Source organism: Pinus tabuliformis, chromosome 9 (assembly GCF_031772625.1).
Source record: "Pinus tabuliformis cultivar Carrire ecotype Pingquan chromosome 9, CPIR1, whole genome shotgun sequence".
NCBI classification, from domain to species: Eukaryota; Viridiplantae; Streptophyta; class Pinopsida; order Pinales; family Pinaceae; genus Pinus; species Pinus tabuliformis.
The window spans coordinates 851,265,840-851,283,671 of record NC_142307.1 but is presented as its reverse complement, the minus strand read 5'-3'; positions in this window follow the sequence as shown (position 1 = coordinate 851,283,671).

Genomic DNA, 17,832 nt, shown 5'->3' with positions numbered 1-17,832 from the left:
CAACAAGTGTGGGGTATGTTCTTAGTATAGGAAACCCAAACCCTAGAACTAGGGATTCCAGCCATCGTTCTGTGGATCTTCTAACTTGATGTAATTCAGAAAAATATAAGAGTATCCATTGACTAACATTGACATTGATGACAACGCCATTTAAGAATATCCCCCTTTTTCATGGATGGAAACACACATACTCCTTTTTCGATCACTGGTCTCCCTGACTTCATGCCTCAAGCTTCTTCTCCTGATTTCTCTCCCCCTTTGACATCAATGGCAAAGGGTGACTCCCGATGACAATCTACCTGTTACCTGTGGACTTGTGAACTCCATGTACTCCCCTCACAATATGTCTTCCTCTATCTTCCTGCAAGATGCCTAAATGCTTAAAAAATGTCTATTGTAATAAACAATCTATCTCCTATGTTGAAAAATGTAACTAGTAATGGTCTTCAAAATTGTACTTGAGTCATGATGTAATGTATTTTTCAAAAGGAAATTTATTTTAAAAAGGACAGTTATCATTAAGCATGGTTTTCATGCCTTGTTTATTTTTGTTTCTAGGTCAAAAGCACCAATTGAGTGCTCTAGGGATCCAAAGTCAAAGTCATGATGTAAAAGACCCTTCTTTGGCTCATTGTGTCAAAGAAAGAAAAATACTTTTATGTGAAAATTTGTGTCTTGTCTCTCCTCCATAAAGTCGACCTCAATGGAGGAATTTCATCCCACTTAAAGTGACTATATATTGGCAAGGATACTAGACCTATTGGAGCAAGAATTGAACATGGATTTATCTATAATTCCTATTGATGAAAAAGGTATGAAGAAGCATATAGATGAAGATCCATTCATTACAAGAGACTTAAAGAAGCTAAGGAGAAGAGGACCAAAGTTTACTTGTATATTGCAAGAATGAAGTCTGGTTATATATTGCAGGATTGAATTTTGGTTATTTATTGCAGGATCAAAGTTTGGTTATCTATTGCAGGATCAAAGTTTGATAGTACATTGCAAGGTTGAAGTATACTAAGAATCGAAAGCCTCAGTCAAGAAGACGACTGATATCCTGGATAATAAAGAGATTTTCTTTGTTTCTTTATGGTATGAAAGTTGTTGACTTGAATATCCTTTGGAAGGTTGACTTGATGGATGGAGGAGGTCTTGTTCAAGGAAAATTTTAGGGGGTAATATTCGCAGGTTGAATAATATTGCATGTTTTTCCAAAGGAAAGATTCACCAATCTCTAGTTTTTTTTTAAAATGACTAGCCCATATTTCATAGTATAAATTATTTTACCTTAGAAATCGCCAAAATTTTATAGATACTATATAAAATCTTTAGATATTTGAATATTTATACAAAATTTTTACTATGCATTTTACAATTTTCATATGAAGGACTAGTAAGATTCACCAAGATTTCTAATCTTTAAAATAAATTTCCATCCTTAAAATTTTTACTAGTCTTGTTGTTGAGTCAAAGGTATAGGTTGTCTCATTTGATTTTATTCTAAAGAAGAGAAGAAGAACTTTTGGGTTTTGCCCTAGGAGATGGGTTTTGCCTAGTTGAGTGGCTACATCTTGTGTTCTATTTTGTGTTTGTGATCTTCATTGTTTGATATTTGTCTTGATTAGAAGAACATAATAATTGGAAAGAAGAGCTAATAAGAAACTTCATAGGAAAATGTCAAAGAAAGAGAAATCAAAATTATAAAAACCTTAACTATGCTTCCCTAAAGGATTTCTCAACATGGTACCAAAGCGAAGGTTAAAAATCATTGGCAACTGGAATATCATTGGTTATGCTCCTAAAGTAGCCGAACTCAAGAAGTCTAGGCCAAAGGGTTAAATAATATTATTTTTAAGATTGTTTTTCCTCTATTTTAGCATTGAATAAGAGCAGAAGTTAGCCACAATCTTAAAGAATAGAAATATGTATGGCATGGAAAAATTTTCTCAAAGCAAGGCCGAGCTACCTCAAAGGAAATATGAGCTTGTAAAGAGCATATTTATAGCCTTATATTTGTGACTAAGACCACATACCTGGAAAAGGTGTTAGAAGAATTAATAAGTGAAGCCATGAAGCATCAATTTGGATCCAAGAAGGCCAAACTATGAGCCTTAACCAAGCCAAAATCTCTGAAGGCTAGAGAGACAACTTGTGTATAAAGTACAGGGTCTGAAGTGATCTAAAAAAACTGAAATTTAAGTTATCTCGGAGATCTAAAGGACTGAACTATAGTCACTTTGATAAGATTCAACACCATTGTGGAATATGATGAAAATCTGTGCAACTATATATAAGTTATGATCCTCAATAATGACATGAAGCTCGACCTCCAAGGATCATAGTGTTCAATATGTTTTGAGAAATCTTATCTCAAAAGGAAGATATCTATATGAGTGTGAGGAGAAGTCTATTCAAAGACCTATAGCAATTCATTCTTATTGTAGTCAAGAGAAAGCATCTAGCATTTTGGATCAGCTTGAAACTCAAGTAAGTAATAATATTATTCTTTATGATTTATTTATCTAACAATATGTTTTCAGTTTGCAAGGAGAGAAACAAGTTCAATGAAACATCAACCTTTCAATCATGATAGAGAAAGGTACGTAATATTGAAGTATGTATAAAATGTTCATTTTTTAAGAGTATAGCATGAAATTTTTTAGGGTTGGTTGCTTAGGATTGATAAGTTCTCATTTTAATGTTGTTAATATCTAGGAATTGTAAACCCTAGATAGTTCATATGAAAACCTCATTCACGTGTTCCCTCTTAGAAATCCTATCTCATAATGTCTAGGGTTTGTAAAGTATATGGAAATCCTTTTCAAGAATGGAATTGAATAATGTCTAGGTTTTGTATTCAAAACCCTAAGAATTCATTTTCTAAAATTTAATGGAAATCCTAGATGATAATCTTGTACTTGGTGGTACTTGTCAAAAAGAATGTTGCAAGTTATTCTAAAAGGGATTGTGGCAAGATTCACAGGGAGCCCTTCAATAGGAAACCCTACAAGTTTTGTAAAAAGGAGCAACTTAAGGTATGTATAAAAGTATAAAATTTGTAGTAGGTCTTCTTCATTAAAAGGTACGATCATTTTGAAATTTTATTTGTATTACTAACTTTTCCATGTCTAGGTTTTTCCATAGAATCATTAAGATTCTATATTGTTAGGGTGATTAATATCTAGATTAATCAACCCTTATCACACATTTTATCTTTTGTTTACTTTGGTAAAACCCTAACCTTTAGGATTCACTGTAAAACTCTAGCCTTTTGATGCTTAGGGTATGTTGACGTTAATGATGAAACCCTAGTCTACTTAGGGTTTGTTGATGAAGTCTAATGAAATCATAATATCTTGATGTTTAAAACCATAGCCTTTTAGGGTTTATTGTTGATGTCTAAGTTATATGATGAAACCCTATATTTTTTAGTGTTTGATAACAAAACCCTTACTATAGTCAATGTAAGATCCTAGAAATGAAACCCTAGGTGTACATGCTTCCGTAAGATTGAAAGCCTAGTTTGGTAAAAGAAAATATCTAACATTAAAATTTTATGTTTGTATCTAGGGTTTAAAACAAAAACCCTAGTATAGATTGGTATGAGGTACTAGGGCCTGATAATGAAACCCCATATGTAAAATTATTTTTCTATAATTGAATTTAGTTGCTAATATCTAAAGTTTAGTTTTGGTAAAGGAATCTCAATTTTGTGTCAAAACCCTAGCATAAGATCAATGTGAAAAGTTTAGGGCATGAAAGGTGTAACTGACCTTGTTGATTGTAAATCTAACTAAATTTAGGCTTTGATATTTAAAATTCTAATTTATTATGCTCCCATTATATCAACATGATAACCCTATATTTATAAGGTTAACTTCATGCTCTATATTTGTTCTTTTTTGAATTTGTTGTTGAATATTTGTAGGTACATAGTTTTCAAGATGTTGAAGATACCTACCTCATAATTAATGATGACTTGATAATGATGTTGAGCATGATGAAAAGAGAGAGTTGTAAGAATCTTGGTAACATTGAAGTATACATCGTTAATGACATCGTTGCCAAGCGAGGATAGAAGGAATGATGTTCCAGAAGGTTGAAGTTCTCTAATGATGTGATGATACAAAAGAAAGAGGATATGTAGTTGAATATGGTGATTTTTTCCCCTATTAAAGAAGAAGTTTGGATAAAGAAAGTGTATATCTCCCTAGTTGAGAGGGAGTTTGGTTAAAGGAAAGTAAAAATCCTCCATAGTTGGAAATGTGTTGTAAATGCCATAAGGATGTTTGAGATAAGAGAATAGTTGAAACACTACAAATGGTTATTCATGATTTGTATTCAAATTTTGATTGATAGAATTATGAATAAGAATTAGATATTTTGGAAAGTGATTATGCCGAGTTTGGTGTTGCTGGAATAATTGAAAAAAGGAAGTTTCCATCGAAACATGTTTGGATATTGTGATGACCTAAGCAACATCAAAATAGTTGAAAGACCCCAAAGATTATGTTAGCATAAAAGAACATGTACATTGGAAGTTTGGATATTGATTGGGGTCGTGAAGCTACAATATGTGCCAACATATGAATAAGTAGTTGATTTGTTGACTAAATCTATTCCAAAGTTAGTTGTTGGAGCATGCTTGGATTGGTTGATGTGTTGATCTCTTCCTGAAAAGTTGGCATATTGATAAATGTCTCTAAATTGGTTGAAAGGAAGAGATGAAGTACCATAAAACTGCTTGTATGATGATGATACTTTGGAGGACATCGTGGCCTAGTTAGTATTGAGATCTCAGTTGATGTCTAGATTCCAGAGGGAGGGTATCAGTCGGAGCTTCAGTTCGGTGTTGATAGCTAGATCTTTGTAAGGGTTGATGTCAGGGCATGGAGGTCTAGATGGTATCCCATTGGATGGATACCAGGGTTGTAGCCTGATGGTACCTATAGTGGAAAATTACTACTTGACACCTTAGTCCCTATTGGGAGGATACCTTGGCAGTGAGGGTATCCCAAGCATTGTGTATGTTGTCGTGTTCTTCATAGTATTATTTTTGGAACATTTCAAATCGAGGCCAAACTTGTACCGATTGAACAAGTATGAATACCTCCCTCGTTAAGAGGGAGTGTCGAAAATGTAACTAATATCATTCTTCATAATTGTATTTAAGTCATGATGTAATGTATTTTTAAAAAAGAAATTTATTATAAAAAGAAAATTTATCAATAAACATGGGTTTCATGCTTTGTTTATTTTTCTTGCTAGGTAAAAAGCACCCATTGAGTGCTTTAGGGAGTCAAATTCATGATGTAAAAAACCCTTCTTGGGCTCATTGTGTCAAAGAAAGAAAAAATATTTTATGTCAAAATTTGTGTCTTGTCTCTCCTCCATCACGTTGGCCCAACCTCCTACCAAGTCAACCTTAATGGAGGAATGTTGTCCCACTTAAATATTACATATTGGCAAGGCTAATCGACCTATTGGAACAAGAATTGAACATGGATTCGATCTGTAATTCCTATTGATGAACAAGGTACGAAGAGGCATAGAGATGAAGAGCCATTCATTAAAATATACTTAAAGAAGCTAAGGAGAAGAGGGTCGAATTTTAATTGTATATTGCAGGATCGAAGTTTGGTTATGTATTGAAGGATCGAAGTCTGGTTATATATTGCAGGACCGAAGTTTGATTATCTATTGTAGGATCAAAATATAATAGTATATTGCAGGGCTAAAGTATATTAAGAACTAAAAGCCTCAATCAATAAGAAGACTAATATCCTAGACTAATAAAGAAACTTGCTTTGTTTCTTTATGGTATGAAAGTCGTTGACTTGAATATCTTTTGGAAAGTCGACTTGATAGATGGAGGAGGCCCTGTTGTTGATTCAAAGGTCCAGGTTGTCTCATTTGATTTGATTCTAAAGAAGGAAAGCATAACTTATGGGTTTTCCCCTAGGAGAGGGTTTTTTCCCTGGATGAGTACCTACATCTTGTGTTCTCTTTTGTGTTTGTGATATTCATTGTTTGGCATTTGTATTGATGAGAAAAACATAATAATTGGAAATAAGAGCTAAAAATAAACTTCAAAGTAAAATGTAAGAGAAAGAGAAATCAATATTATAAAAACCCTAACTATGATTCCCTAAATGATTTCTCAACATCTCCTTATCATACTATGCTTCATACGGATTGTCACTGCTAAATTTTTTCCTTTCACAACTTGCCATGATCTTCTACAATTTTGCACTACTAATATGTTATTTGTCAAGCTCTTAATGTTGATGACTCCTTGACTTCTTCTATTGATTTGAAAAAACATTAAGAGATGACGATCAATGTGGACCTATATTCCTTTAATTGTTCTTCTCCCCCTGTGTTGAGAAATCTAGGGGCAACTAGATTAGGTGATTTCTCTTATTTTAATAACTACTTGTGATGTATTTTTACTTAACTTGATTAAAATATTCTTATATTTGATTATTATTAGTGCTATATATCATCAAACAACAACCAAACAATAAAATCAATGAGACAATAGGACACAATATGTAGGTGATCAACCAAGGCCAAAACCTCTCCAACTAAGAGGAAAACCCACAATAATTATTCTCTTCTTATAGAACTTCAATAGAAAAATTAAAATACCTATGAATCTTGAACAAGAACCTCAAAGACCAAGTCACACCTTACTTCCAACAACTTCTACAATTTCAACTTACCCAACATATTCTTCTGGAACTTCGAACTGCCCAAAAAATTCTTCTACAACTTTGACCTGCCCAACAAACTCTTATGCAACTTCGACCTGCCTATGGAATTCTTCTGCAACTTAGATCTGCCCAGCAAATTATTTTGTCTAGCAAATTCTTATGCCCAACAAATTCTTCTATCCAACATATTCTTCTTCCCAGCAAATGTAGAAACCCTAACAAGAGAGAGAGAGAGAGAGAGGCCCAAAATATTTGATCTAGCCCTCCTCCTTTTTCATGTTTTTCTGGCTTCTATCTTGAGAATATTGAACTTGCTTGAATGAGTCTCAAAATGAGGTCAAGTTCCTTCTTATTTACAGTCTTGTGAGGGGTACAAATTGTTATCTTTAGGCCGACTTGTCCCTTCATGTAGGCCGACTTGATATTTGCATCATGATGAGGTCTTGGAGGGTATTTTGAGTCAAATAAATTCTTTTTACAATATGTAACATGCTCAAATGGGTATTCAATACATGAAAATCACTCAATTGATTTGTAGACTAAATAACAAGCCCTAGAAGCAGTCAATGGATGCTTGAACTAAAAATAAATTTCTCTTGAGCATGAAACCCATGCCTTGAGAACAATAATAATAAATTTATGTTTTATCTTTCCATTAAATACATAAAATCATGATTTCCTATGGAATTATGAATACTGAACCTAGTTACACATTTCAAAAGTTCCTCTTAACTAGGGAGGTATTCATAATACATGCAAGGTACTTTGACATTCTCAATCTAAGAATTCTTATAAGAAGAGTCAAATTGGTAACCCATATGTGTAGCATCATGTCATCCAACATTGTCACATAGCAAGGCCTTGACTAACAACTCTATCTCTCCATAAGATCAAAGCACAATGTTGGCAAGATAAATGATTTATAAACACCTTCATCATTCTATCTCAAGGAACATACCCCACCTAAGTGTTCACATGGTATGTCTTTCTAGGACTATTCTTATCTTGGATTCCCAGTCCTCAAAGAATATCAGTCCTCTATGACTACTCTTATCTTGGATGTCCAACCACATCCTCAAAGAGTATCAGATTACATATTCTTACCCAATCCTCCATTCTTTCTTCCCAAAGTGAAGACAAGAACGATGTGTCTATCTCTCCCTTTCAACTAGGGATGATATACTCATTCCTATAAAGGAATGTACCCATTCTTGTAAAAGGAATGTACCCAAGCTCCCTCTTATATAGGGACTTGTCCAAGCTCCCTCTTAACTATGGACTTGCTTCCAAGCTCCCTCTTAACCAGGGAATTGTTTCCAACAACAAATTTCTTCTTTAGTGGAGATCGTGAGACTTTTAGCTACTTGTTGAGCTCCTCCTTTTGATGTCATGAATTTAATCTTCATTATTATGGAGCCTTGATCTTGTAGGGAATTGACCATCCATCACTTTACTCAAGTCATTCATGCCATCCTTCCCCTTATCGAAAAGTGATTTTCTAGTCCACATCTGGTTTTCCTTCATACAACTACCTCTTCCACATCACGTTTCCTTTAGGATCTTCCATCCCACCATACGATTGCTAGTTGTAGGTGACATCCACAACTCTTTTTCCGGTAGCCCTACGTTAACCCATCCAGATGTTATTCAAAAAACCAAAATTTAACATCAAATCAAAATTACCTTTTGTGATGGCCGTTTATCATGACATCTGCTACTAGAGACATCAACATCCTGCATATTCATAAACATATCTCCAAGACTTTCAATGTTAAGGGCCTTCTTCCTTTTCAGACTTTATCAAGGTATTCATACCATTCCCATGGAGATGTCACATCAGATTCATTAGATGTTGATTCCTTGTGGCCTTAGTTGCAACTTTCACAATCTCTTATTTCTTTCTTCACATATTGCTCCTCAAGAACATCCATTTGTAGTTCCTTTGTCTTTTTCAACCACCTCATTTCTATACAAGGACAAATTGATTTTATTGCATCTTGTCAATATGTGAACCATGCCTTCATGCATATTTCCAACAAAAGATATCCCTTTTCTTCGATCATGCTCATGAGGGAGAGCATTCATCAATGCTATATGCAGCTATATGATGACATGACTCAAAATGCATGCATACATACCTCATTTCTTCTTTTTGGTCAACTAGACTTCCTTCAACAACTTCTTTGATTTAAATTACTTCAGCCATATTGACCTATTTACTCCTTTGTAATCATATCATCATCCCATGAATCCCATACAAGATGGAATTCTCAACAAGACACTTGCTTCTTCCAAGAGAGGGAACCTTCCAATGAAGATTACAACAGAGGATCATGATTATCTGCAAATGCTCCTTCCTAATGATGATGATACATGATGAGTTAGTTCTATGTAAGATGACTTTTCTTTTCCCATAAGTACCACTTATGCTTTCAATGAGGTTACCAAGAGCTACTTCCTTTCTATGATGATTGTTACAATGATGTAGACTTCTACATCATCTCACCTTTCAAGATTTTCTAATGAGCTCTTGTTTTAACGATATGCTTCTAATATGATGCCATCTTCTACTAAGATGCATTTAGTCATAATGCTTCTCATCTTGACTACCATGGTACAAGTATTTTCACCTTATAATTATCCTTGCTATGCATTGGAGGAACCCTAATAGTGAAGATCTATCCCTTTGGATTTCTTCTCATCAGGTTCTTCCACTTCTTTGGTGATATGAGCTTTATTTCTTTCTTTCCTCTTGTTGTCCTTCTTGAATTTCAAACAATATTTCTTGTGATGCCCATATTCCTGACAACCATAACATTGGATCTTTGACATATCCTTCTTCTTCTTTTTCTGAGGACCAAATTTTTTCAAACCTTCCCTTTTCTTTTAGACATGGCAACAAATGCTTGAACTTATTCACTTGGTCCCACATCACTTTTTGCTTTTAACCTAGTTTACTTCAATTTTACACAATGACCAGAGTTCATTGAATGAGGTGGCTTCCTTCTTTCCAAAAATTCTTGATACGAAGTTGTCTCATCCATCAAGTAGTGTATTTAGTACCATGGTGGTCATTTCTCAATACTTTCCCCAACTCTTGCAGTTGGTCTCGTATTTCTAACACCCTCATGAAGTATGAGGCTATTCCTTCTTCCTTTGATATCATCATCTTGTAGAGCTCGGTTCTCAATGATATCACTTCTCCTGCAGTACTTACGGAGAATAATTCCACCAGTTTGTCATAGATGTCTTTTGACATTTCCAATTTTGCCACATAAATATTCTTTGAGCCCTTATTTCCCTTTTCATGTATTCAACTAGATCTTGAGCTTCTTCCATTGGAGTTTTAGTGACATAACCCTTAACATGCTCAATGACTTCATTTTATATGAGGATCAAATCTATCCTCTTCTTCCATGCAAGAAAGTTTGATGACCCAACCAATTTGTTGCTCTCCTTGCAAAATGAAGTCATTTTGATAAATTTAGATATAGATATAGAGATACTTGTCAAGTGAAGATGATCCTTGATTTTAACATCTTCAAATTGATGTCTTATTGATTTTGATGATAATAGAATATGTCTTCTTGATTAAATTGTCTTCCTTCAAAAGTGATCCGTCAATGAGAGGGAGATCACCTTGATTCCTTGATGATGATGATTACGCGTCTTCCTACTTCTCTAGAATGTAGATATTTTTAGATGCTTCAATGTGTAGTTATTGTATGGATGAGCTAAGATTTTGAGGTCTTTTTAGTTCCTTCCAGTGATGCTTGTCAAACTTACAACTTCAAATTTTGACCCTGTTGTGTGTGGAGCATGATTGTTCAGAGGTCTTTGTTTCAGCTGGATGTATACCCCAGGAAGTTTGTACACCCCTCCACGCGGGGGGGTGCGGGGGGGACTTGTCCCCCCCGTGGGGGTCTGGGGGGGCCGATCCCCCCCGGCTGGGGGGTCTGGGGGCCAGCGGTCCCCCGGCGGGGGCTCGGGGGCAACGCCCCCGAAGCTAAAAACAAATGTAAAATTGCCTTGTAAAAGTATAGTAATTTCTAGTCAATCTGGGTCGTTCATTAGGCAGATGATCTGACGGTAGAACTTATGTTTAGTTTAGGGTTTTTTGCCCTAGAAGGCAACCCCCTCTCTTTGTATGAGGGCATTGTATTTGAGGCTGAGATATAGATGTGTATTCTGTGAGCGAGAAACAGAGAGGTGACACTGTGAGAGAAAACAGAGGATATTACAGCGGAATTGCTGTAGGTTGTGTCTCTTCATTTTGCTGGATAATAGAAAGGAAGGACTGGCTGTTCGGGGTGGACGTAGCCCAAACTGGGTGAACCACGTATATCTGTGTCTCTCTTGTTTTGTGCATTTTCTGTGTTTATATTTCTGCAATATTTTATGTGTTCCATTGCTCCGTAATATATAATTTTCTAACAGACCCTTCTTCAGATTTTCGTCTTGTTGTTGTAGGACTGTAATTTCGACTTCTTCTGCAAAAACCCTAGTTCATAAGTGTGACTAGAAGATGGATGGATTTGTTTCCTTTCTCCTTAGCTTGAGATGAAATTTTATTCTTATTAATTCACCTTGAAAGGGAGACTTATTTTTCCCCAAAACTTTATCTCTCTTTGAGTATCTTATACTTCAAAAAAATTTGTTGCAAGATGATGCCCTAATATTTGCATGTGTGGAGGAATATAACCCAAAAAAATCAAGATGCTTCAGATCTCTTTCTTTCTTCATTAGGTATTAGGTTTTTTTTCTTTCTTTATTTCTTAGATGCTTCTCTAGTGCTTCGGTCCTTGAGTGTATTTCTTAAAGTTTCCTTTCCTTTTCTTGCCACCCTAGCTCTGATACCATGTTGAGATATTTAGGGGAAGCCAAATTAGGTGATTTCTCTTACTTTGATAACCGCTTGTGATGTATTTTTACTTAATTTGATTAGGTTCTTCTTACACTTGATTATTATTAGAGTTATTTATCATCAAACAACTACCAAACAATAAATCAATGAGACAATAGGACATAAGATGTAGGCAATTAGCTAGGGCCAAAACCTCTCCAACTGAGAGGAAAACCCACTAGAATGATTCTCTATATATAAAACTTCAATTGAAAAATTCCAAGACCTATGAACCTTGACCAGGACCCTCCAAGGCCAAGTCAAACCTTACTTCCAACAACTTCTGCAATTTCAACTTACCCAACAAATTCTTCTACAACTTTGACCTGCCTAAAAAATTCTTCTACAACTTCAACCTGCCTAGAAAATTCTTTTGCAACTTCGACCTACCCAACAAACTCTTCTGCAACTTTGACCTACCCAACAAACTCTTCTGCAACTTCGACCTACCCAAAAAATTCTTTTGTCCGGAAAATTCCTCTACCCAACAAATGTAGAAGCCCTAACATGAGAGAGATGTTGGAAAATGTAACTAGGTTCGGTATTCATTATTATACTTGAGTCAAATGTAATATATTTTTCAAAAGAAAGTGAAAAGTAATTTTATTATTATTTTATTTGACTTGTTAAAGCATGGGTTTCATGCTTGGGTCAAATGTATAGGTAAAGCCTCCATTAAAGGCTCTGGGTTATTGTCAAAGACAAAATGGGAAGACTCCTCCATCCATCGAAATCTACTTGTTGTCAAAAGAACCATCATCAAGTTAGCCATCCTCAAAAGAACTCATGTCGACTCATAATAATGACACTGCTCTTCAAGATATAATGTCGGCTTGTTTATGGAGAAACAACTATATATATAAGGGTGAGGATTTCACATTATACAAAAAAATAGAAGCTCACATAGAATCACAAAAGGACAAGTTCGGATGTCTCAGGAAATAAGTTTAGATATATTTGAAATGTAGCTTTGTTTATCTCTAAAATAAAAGTACAAATATCTCTGAAGTGAAGGTTGAATTGCCATAGGTGTACTGCTAATACAATAACTTTGTGCCACACGATGAAGAAGGATCATGGTTCAATCTAAGTTTAAACGAACTCAGATAGGGTACAATGATCACATTTTGGTGCCTCAACAGTTCATAGATACCACAATTCGGTGCTTTAACATTTCGGCGATGTATCTTGGTGCTATCACATTGCTGCCATAGTGAATGGCATGATGTTATCTCAATGATGAAGACATGATACTCTAGTGTTTCAGTGCTATCACAATGATATTAGTTTGATGCCATTGCAAGGATTGAAGTGTGAAGAAGATTGATTGCTATTGGAGCTATTGACTGGATGGATGGAGAAAGTATCGAGTCTAAGTTGTAAGGGTATTGGTCATCTCATCTTGAATATACTAAAGGAAGAATTTGTGACTGGGTTTTTCCCTGGCAGTGTACCTACATCTTGTGTACTCTTTTATTTGTTGCTTGGAATTAGTCTTGATGGTAAGAAAAGATAAATCAAAAGAACTAATAATAATAAAAACATCAAAAGATAATGTCATTAATAAGGGAAATCACTTAACTTCCAACTCCTTGGATTTCCCAACATGGTATCAAAGCTATGGTCAAAGTCAAAGGAATTTTTTACATCTTTGAAGCTCTCTCAGTAAGAATGTCAAAGTAATTTTGTGAAGGGTTTGTATTAGTATTTCGATGAAGGCATAGTTTGATAAAATATTACTTCACTATATGGTTTCGATGGTACCACTATGATAGGGTCTCGGTACAATGACAAGATCTCAGAGACTACAATTCGATGCTATGATTGACTACAGTTCAGTGTTATGATAAACTACAGCTTGATGCTATGCCAACCACACAAATTTGGTGCTCCCACAGTTCAATACTACTACAATTTTGATGCCACTACAATGGTTATATTTCAACAATGAAGGAAGCTCAGATTGATTGTTGATATGATAAACCTCAGAACTATCACAGTTTTCGAGCTATTACAATGAAGACATTTTTGGTGCTAATGTAGTTCAGTAATGATATAGTGGGTCTATCTTAGTGCAATCTCTGTCCCTATGTAATTATAGTGATGAGAAGTTAACAATAGACATCACATGTTTGGATCTTTAGAGAGAAATCACATAATGATATAAGTTCAAAAGAAGAAATCTCAAAAACTCACATATACCTTTTTGTGATGAAGTCTCAGTGATCACAGTGAATTTGTTTTAGTGTATCTACAATCTCAATCCATCTTAGTGCTATGATATTTCGGTGTAAACATAGAGATGAAGCCTTCCACAACACCATAGTCTTTCAGAATCCGAAGTCTATCCTATAAAATATGAAATTGATAGCCCAAGGAACCAATGTGAAGAAAGGACTCTTCGAGGATATGATTGAAGGAACCAAGTAAGTATTGTTACTACAACAAGTTATCAAACGAAGAGTTATACAATTACAAGGTACGTATTTTCATGAGTTTTTAGATTTAACATTAAATGATTCTTTCTTATAACTAGACTAGGATAAAGATAGTAATCCTTGTTGAGAAATATAGGGCATGAATAGTTAAAATATTTCTCTTCTTGATAATTCCTTGTGATATACTTTTTACTTCTTAGCTTATAGTATTTAATTCATTATTCTATTATTGTGTTATTTTCAGCAAGACAATTACCAATATGCACAATAAAATACAAGTGACATAGTATACAGGCTTATCAGTCAAATCCAAAACCTCTCACCTCTTAAGAGGAAAACTCGATCAAAATTCTTCTTCTAGATCTTCAATTGATGAGTACCAAGACCATGAAATAGACCCTTGACTCTGGTATCCTCCCAAGAACCTTTTGACTAACCTTGATGCTCTACCTATTCCCTTCCTTGACTTTCTTCTTGATCTGCAACTATTATCCTCGACTCCTTCTAGAGAAACTCGGTCTCTATCCTTCACGCTACTTCTTCTCGACTTCTCGTAGAGAAACTCGGTCTCTATGATTTCACTGGCATCCTCTAGAGAATCTCGATCTCTAGATCTCTATCTCGATTAGCCAGAACAAGTATCCAGAAGAATCCTTTCTTCCCTATCCCAGAAGTAACTTCTCCTTTGCTTTCCCAGAAGAAACTCTCCTTCGTTGACCCCATAAGAAACCTCCTTCATTGCCCCAGAAGAATACTTCTTCACTACTCCAGAAGAATGCTCCTTCTCTACCCCAGAAAAATCTCTTCTTCATTGATCCTAGAAGAAACCCTACTTTGCAATACCCAGAAGAATCCTCCTTCGCTATACCTTCTTCGCACTTATTTTGTTTGACTATGCTTCACACTTCTTCTTGATCGAATGCTTGTCGAGTTTCTTTCTCTAAGTGCGGCTGGGTGTGCCTTATATATACACCTTTCCTCATGTCCTTTAGGCCAACATGATCACTTATGGTTAGGCTGACTTCTTCTAACAGTTTCTTCCATCGTTTTAGGTCGAATTGAAGAGGATACGTGACAAGGTCTTAGAGGATACATTACATAGAAAAATTTGACCTTTTGCAAAGTGTAACATGACTTCATTACATGAAAATGACTCCATTTTATGACCAAATGATAAATAATACCTAAAGACTCTCAATGGGAGTCTTAACTCAAAAATAAAATCTCTTGCTCATGAAACCCATAAAGCCAACAACACAATATATTTATTTTTCTTCTTTACATCACATTACATAAAATCATAATGACATGTCATTATGAAGACCAAACCTAGTTACAAGTTTCAACACTCCCTCTTAACTAGGGAGGTACTCATAATGGTACTTGGACTTTCTCAATATGAAGAATTTCTCATAAGAATAATTTGGAATGGTAACTCATTTTTATAACATCGTATCAACCAACATTGTTACATAGCAAGGCCTTGAATAACAACTCCTTATTTCAATGTTGGCGATACCAATGATTTATAGACACTCTAATCATTATCTCTCTTGGAACATCCATCCCCGAGTTATCAGGGTGTGTTCCATGAGGAATATTCTTATCTTGGACTCCCTAGCCCTTAGATAATACTGGTATTCCATGACTACTCTCCTATTGGATTCCCTATCTCATCCTCAAAGAGTATCAGATGCCAAATGATTACCCAATCCTCCATTCTGTCTTCCCAGGTGAAGACTAGAATGACATGTCTATCTCTCCCTCTCAAATAGGGAGGACATATTCCAATAAAGGAATGTACTCATTCCTACCAAAAAGGAATGTACCTAAGCTCCCTCTTGGCTTAGGAATTTTCAAGTTTCTTCCAAGTAAGAAACTTCCTTTTTAGTCTCCCTATTAACTAGGGACCTACAACAACTCCTCATGTGGAACAACCAACTGCTTGAAGAACTCCTCTCTTCTTTGATGTCATAAATTTATTTTGTCATGGAGTCTTCATCTTTCAGGGACTTCTTCATAGGGCATAGACCATCCATCACTTTCATCCATGAGTTAGCCATGTCCTCATATCATCAAAAAGTGATCCATAATTTTTCCATCTGGATTTACTTCATTTCATTCTACTTTCATGCCATATTTTCCAGAAGGATCTTACATCCTTCAATATGGTCCTCTTGGAAGTTATCCATAGATCTTCCCTTTGGCAGTCCTACATAAGACCATCCAGATATTAGTTCAAAAATAATAAATGAACACTTAAATCAAACATTACCTTTGTGATGGTATTTTATCATGACATCTTCCTGTAGGTATCAACATCCCGTATGCAAATTGACACATTTCCCAAAGATATCCATTGTCAAGGGTCTTCATCTCTTTTTCTAACTCTTATGAGAGTCTTCATATCTTTCTGGGAGATATTCTAGTCAAATATTCTTGGACTTCGGATATTGAATGCCTTTTATCAATGTTGCATATTTTACGATCTCTTCCTTTCTTTTCACACACTTCATTACCAAGAGCTTCCAATCAAATTTCCTCAATTGTAGTCAACTTTCTCATGATTCATATGAGAAAAGATTATGTTGATTTCATCTAGTGTGACTTATGCCTTTCTGCAATCTTTAAGAGGAGGAGATCCCTTCTTGTTTTGATCATATTTGCAAACATGGAAATAGTGATCCACATTATCTGCAACCATATGACATGACTTTCATAATAATTTATGTAAGCATACATACCTCATCTTTCCTTTCGGTCATCCAGGCTTCCTGTAGCAACTTTATTTGAACGAAAGAAATTTATCCTTTAGACTTGATTTCTTGTTATGTCCTCATACCATCATCCTTGAATCCCATGAGTTGGAATTCCTATTGAAACTCTTGCCTTCCTTTGGAGTCGATGAATCATTTGATGAGGATTCCATCAGACAAACTTGAGGATCTTTCATATCCTCACCCGATGATGTTCTATACTTCTTTCTATAAGTATCACTTGATATTTCAATGAGGTTTCCAAGAGATCTTATTCTTTGTACTTAATATAATTTCTTCTAGACATTATTTCTTCTTCTCATGTCACGAGATCTTACTTCTAATGCTTCTATCAGAATGCTATTTTCTAATCTGATGCATCCTATCTCATTTACAATGATTCCTATCTGTAAATTACAAGTATAAAGTACCTTATTAGTGAAGAAGATCATCTCAGTCATAGTAGAGATATTTTTGTGTCTTCCTTCTTAAGATTCTTTGAGCTCTTAGGTTCTTTCACTTCCTTAGTAATATGGGCTTCTTCCCGGTCCTTCTTTCATTTAGGACAATCTCTTCTAGATTCCCCAAATTTCTGACAACCATAACATCTTTCCTTAGCCATGTTATTCTTTTTCTTTGGAGGACCAAACTTTCCAAATTTCCCTTTTCTTTTTTTCACTGATTGATCCCTTCTATCTAATCTTTTGTTACTTTATTTCTTCAACCTATCTTCTTATACCTTGCAGAGAGACCATAATTTGATGAATGTGATAAATTCCTCTTCCCTAGTAGATATGAGGTTACCTTGTTCATCAGTCAATGCATTTAAAATAACAAAGATTATTTCGTTATCAGATACCATCTCTCCTATATCCTACAATTTCCCTTTTATTTGAGATTCTTTTGAAAGACATGAGGATATCCCTTCATCCTTTGACACCTTCAATTTATATAGATAATATCTAAGTGATATGATCTTTTCTATCATGCTCTTAGAGAAAATTTTGCCATCTTAT